At 37.8% G+C, this 5,753-nt stretch overlaps 1 protein-coding gene across 1 annotated transcript in view; it reads left to right on the top strand.

The window, feature by feature from the left end:
- FAM117B (family with sequence similarity 117, member B) overlaps positions 1-5,753 on the top strand; it is a 139,796-nt gene that overhangs the window by 63,208 nt on the left and 70,835 nt on the right. The gene's annotated exons all lie outside the window — the stretch shown is intronic.

Here is a 5,753-nt window from a genome sequence, read left to right as displayed (position 1 = left end):
CTCAACATAATCAAAGAGTATATATACAAAACCAATAGCATACATCAGTCTCAATGTAGAGAAACTGAAAGCCTTCCCTCTCTGGACGGGAACCAGACAAAGATGCCCTTTGTCACCACTCCTTTTCAATATTGTTTTGGACGTCTTAGCTTAGTTATTCAGCAAGATAGGGAAATTAAAGGCATCCATATCTCTCTCTATTTGCAGATGATATCCTATTCTTAGAAAAACCCAAAGATTGAGTATAAAAGCTACTAGACCTCATTGGAGGGTTCAGCAAAGTGGCGAGATATGAAATCAACATACAAAAATTTGGATTCCTCTATAGTAATGATGACAATGCTGAAAGGACATTAGAAAAGCAATACCATTTGCAATAGCCACCCTAAGGATGAAATATCTGGGAATAAATGTAACCAGAGAAACAAAGGACCAATGCAAAGAAACCAAAAGAGATTTATAAATGTGGAAGAACATACCATGTTCCTGGATAGGAAGACTCAAGATCTTGAAAATGTCGATACTACCGAAAGCAATTTACACATATAATGCAGTCCCAGTCCAGATTCCAGTGACATTCTTCAAAGAGATGGAAAAGACAATTACAAACTTTATATGGAAAGGAAAGAGACCCAGGATAAGCAAAGCGCTGCTTAAGAAGAAGAACAATTCTTCATATGTTTGTTGGCTGCCCGGATCTCCGACTTGGTGAAGTGTCTGTTCATGTCCTATGCCCATTTTTTAATTGAATTATTTGTCTTTTTCTTGTAGAGGTGTTGTAGTTTCCTATATATTTTAGAAATGAGTCCCTTATCTGATGTGTCGTTGCAAATTATTTTTTTCCCGTTCTGTGGGTTCCCTTTTTACTCTTTTGGTGAAATCTTTTGATGCACATAAGTTTTTAATTTTTAGAATGTGCCAATCATCTGTTTTGTCTACTTTTGTTTGTGTAATTTTCTAAATGTTTGGTAATCTGTGTATGCCCTGAATTAGAGCCCTCACATTTGTTCCTATATTTTCATTGATGACCTTCTTAATTTGGGGATTCACATTTAGGTCTTTAAACCATGCTGAGTTGGTTTTTGTATAGGGTGTGAGGTAAAGGTCCTGTTTCAGTCTTATGCACATCGCTTTCTAGTTCTGCCAGCACCATCTGTTAAAGAGGCTATCTTCTCCCCATGTAATATACCTAGTCACTTTGTCGCAAATCAGTTGGCTGTATGTGGATGGGTTAATGTCTGGATTCTTGATTCTGTTCCATTGATTAATGTATCTTTCCTTTTACCAGTACCAGTTAAGCCTATTCATTAAGGCATTGTATCTGTCTATTTCATTGAGTGTCTTCATCTTTTTTATTGACAGTTGACTCTTTCAAGCATGATGTTCTTCACCAGGCACTGGTCCCTCCTGATGACACATTCAAAGTACATGAAATGGAATCTCACTATACTTGTTTCTAAGGTGCATTCTGTCTGCACTTTTTCTAAGACAGATTTGTTTGTTCTTTATGAAGAATTCAGTGATTTTCTCTAACATTATAATTCAAAGGTATCAATTTTCTGCCATTCTTCCTTATTCATTGTCTAGCTATAGCTAACACATGAGGTGATTGGAAACACCCTGGCTTCCATGAGGTGCACCTTCTTTTTCAAAGTGACATCTTTACTTTTTTGTAACTCTTTAAAGAGATCATTTGTGGCAGATTTGCCTAATGTAATAGTTTGATTTCTTACCTGCTCTACAAACACCTAAATCTAACAGTAGTTTAACAAAGTCTGTAGAACCTTTGTAATATAGTACCTAGGGGCCATGGTTTGGGATTCTCTGCTTGTGCCATTGAAATTTCCCAGAAACCAGTTAAACTGGTACTAAGTGCTAGGGAACTCTGAACTTCAGAGCCCAAGGCATTCACTGAGGGTTTCAACACCACACCCTGCTGTAGTTAAAGATTTTTAAAGAACAAAGTCAAGTTTTGAACTTTGTTTTGTTATTTTAATTTACTTTAGATTAATAAAAGAACATTTGAATTTATTGCATGTACCCGCCCTTGTTGATAGAAGATAGGAACATTAGAAATTGTTATCTTTTCTTGGTAGCATAAGTACTCCTCAGTTAGAGTAAATGATCTTATTTCATGATTAAGAAAAAAAAAAATTCATGCAGTCTCTCACTAGCAGTTCCTAATACGGTACTTCCTATATGTCAGATGTATTCCTGGTATAGCACTGTAGGGTAAGCACTAGACTACTAACTGCGAGGTTGGCAGTTCAAACTCACCAGCCACTGCTCGGAAACCCTATACAGGGTCACTGTGAATCGGACTCGACAGCATTTAACAACAATATGTCAGTTACTGTTTTAATTGAGAATTAATTTTAAATAATTTTGGATTCTTCAGTCCAGAAACTTACTTCTAGTGAGATACTGGGAAGGCCAAAGGACCTTTTCAGTGCACTAAGCTGTGGTGGCACACAGGAGGGCTTTCGACTTAGATGGGGATGTGTGTCTTGGGGGTTGGGATCAAGGAGTATTTTCTACAGAAAGTGACATCTGAGGTGAGTTTTGATCTCCACAGAGACAAAGGCCTGGAGGGCTTTCGACTTAGATGGGGATGTGTGTCTTGGGGGTTGGGATCAAGGAGTATTTTCTACAGAAAGTGACATCTGAGGTGAGTTTTGATCTCCACAGAGACAAAGGCCTGGAGACATGCACATGTTGGGAACTGCAGATGGCTCAGTGTGTAGGGATTGAAGCTCTTTAGGCAAGAAGTGAGGCTGGAGAAGCCAGATCATGAAGGGTCTTGTAGCTGTCTAGGAGTCTTCTGGACTTCTTATAAATACAGCTTTTGTTTACTTAGCCTTGGAATCATGGAGTCATCACTCACTCGTCAGGTATCCTACCTTCCCTTAATCTCACTCAGGATTAGGCACCAGATTCTGTCAGTTTTGGGAATTTAGATTAAAAGGAAATAATGACAGTGTTGGTTGGTTGGTTGGTGTTTTTAATGACAGACTGTGATTTACTCTTAGCTTTCTGAAGGCCTAGAACTGGCTCACAAGCCTTTAGTAAATGATCAAAATTGAAAATGTTAATATTTTTTGCATGTGACCTTGTGTAACTCTTCTGTTTTTCATTTCATTATAGAAATCTCATGATTTGAAAGCCAAGTTGAAAAGCCAACTAAACTTATTAGTAAGGCCTGTTTTATTAGTGTACTCATGGGTGACTGAAGCAGTAGTCATAGTTAGGAAGAACAGCGCTAGACAGTTTTCAGCAATTTGATCTTAATGAATATGCACATCTTTCCATAGTGTGTCTACACTCCCCTGCCCTTCACCAAAGAACAATCATATTTTGATTATCCCAATAGAGGTTAATTTTTTAGTTAGAGGAGAACTTCTGACCATGTATACATAATTGCTTTGCATTTGCCATTTTTAATAATGTGGGTACATGTGTTCTTGACCTTTTAGATATGTACTACATTTATTTTCTGTTCTGTTGATTCAAAATGTATTTTAAAAGGAAGGCTGAATGGAAAGGTGACTTTGCAACAATTAGGCAGTTATAGGGAAATAATTGTACTATTTTGAATTAAATTATATATCTGAGGCATGGCTATGAAAGCAGTTATTATGATTATCAGCAATGCAACTGCTATAAGTACCATATTGTCAAGCAAATAACCTGTCCACTATATAGAATTTTTTTTTTTTTTTACAACTTTGCTCTCCATATAAGTTAAGCACACTATGCTACTTTCTTGTTGCTGTAAAAGTATTATAGCAAATACCCTGAGGGGAGGGTTCAGGTTGGCAAAAAAAATAATGTGTGGGTTATTTTCATAAATATAGGATACTATCTGAGTCCTGGTGTGGCACTGTGGGTTAATGTGCTGGACTGCGAAGTCGTTGGAACTGCAAGCTCGGCAGTTCAAGCTCACTAGTCACTCCTTAGAAACCTATACAGGGTCGCTATGGGTTGGCACCAACTTTTGATGGCACTTAACAACAACAATCTGAGTAGGGTTGAATCTCTTGTTATGTGGGATACACAACAAGTTGCTGAACTTTTATGTATATTTGTAACTATGTAAGACCCTTATGAAGATGTTGTGTTAGGTGCCATTGAGTCAGTACCTACTAATAGTGACCCCATGCACAATGGAATGAAACACTTCCAGGTCCTCTGCCAACCTCAAAATTGGTGCTACGCCTGAGCCCATTGCTGTTGCCAGTGTGACAGTCCATTTCATTGGGGGTTTTCCTCCCATTTCCAATACTCCACTTTACTAAATATGGTATTCTTCTCCAGGGATTGGTCTCTCTTAATAATATGTCTGAAGCATGAGAGACGAAGCCTAGCCATTCTGACTTCCAAGGAGCATTCTAGCTGTACTTCTTCCAACACAGATCTGTTTGTTCCTTAGGGAGTCCGTGGTACTTTTAATATTCTCCTCTAATACCATAACTCAAATGTATCAATTCTTCTGTGATCTTTCTTATTCATTGTCAACTTCCACATGCATTTGAGGTTGGTGAAAAAACCATGGCTTGGATCAGGCATACCTTAGTCCTCAAACTTACATCATTTCTCTTTAAAGAGATCTTGTGCAGCACAATTGCCTAATGTAATGCATTGTTTGATTTCTTGACTGCTGCTTCCATGATTGTTGATGGTTGATCTGAGCAAAATGAAGTCTTTTGACAACGTCAATCATTTCTCCATTCATATGGAGGTTGTGTACTGATTAAGTGGTGATGATTTTTATTGTCTTTATACATATGAGGTGAAGTCCATACCAAAGGCTGTGGTCTTTGATCTTCATTAGTAAGTATTTTAAATCCTCATCACTTTCAGCAAACAAGGCTGTATCGTCTGCATATTGCAGGTTGTTAATGAGTCTTCCTCCAATCCTGATGCCAGGTTTTACTTCAATCCAACGTCTCAGATTATTTGCTCAGCAGACATATTGAATAAGTATGGGTGAAGAACACAATCCTGGCACACACCTTTCCTAATTTTAAACCATTCAGTGTTCCCTTGTTCTATGTGAACAGCTGCCTCTTGGTCTATGTATAGGTTCCTCATAAGCATAGTTAGTGTTCCAGAATACTCATTCGCTGCAATGCTGTCCGTAGCTTGTCATCATCCACACAATCAAAAGCCTTTCTGTTCTGGTATTCTCTGCTTTCAGCCAAGATCCATCTGACATCAGAAATGATATCCCTCATTCCACGTCCTTTTCTGAAACCGACTTGAACCTCCCTGAGTTCTCTGTCAATGTATGGTTGCAGACGTTTTTGTATTTTTAGCAAATTTTCAGTTGCATAGCAATGTTGATAAAAATTGATGATTTCCGCATTCTGTTGGGTCACTTCTTTTTGTAACGGGCACAAATATGTGTCTCTTCCAGTCAGTTGGCCAGATAGTTGTCTTTGAAATCTCTTGACATAGATGCATCAGTTTGTTGAAAGATTTCAATTGGTAGTCCATCAATTCTCAATGCCTTGCTCTTTGCCAATGTCTTCAATGCACCTTGGATTTCTTCCTTCAGTATCATTGGTTCTTGATCATATGTTACCTCTTGAAATGGTTGAACATTGACCTTTTTTTATTTTTATTTTTGGTACAGTGACTGTGTATTACTTCCATCTTGTTTTGGTGTTTTCTGCATCATTCAATATTTTGCCTATAGAATCCTTAAGTATTTTAAGTCAAGGCTTGAATTCTTTCTTCAGTTTCCTCAGCTT

Source organism: Chrysochloris asiatica, unplaced genomic scaffold, assembly GCF_000296735.1.
Source record: "Chrysochloris asiatica unplaced genomic scaffold, ChrAsi1.0 scaffold00045, whole genome shotgun sequence".
Lineage (NCBI taxonomy): Eukaryota > Metazoa > Chordata > Mammalia > Afrosoricida > Chrysochloridae > Chrysochloris > Chrysochloris asiatica.
Note: the sequence above shows the minus strand (reverse complement) of the source record. Positions and strands in the feature narration are given on the sequence as shown.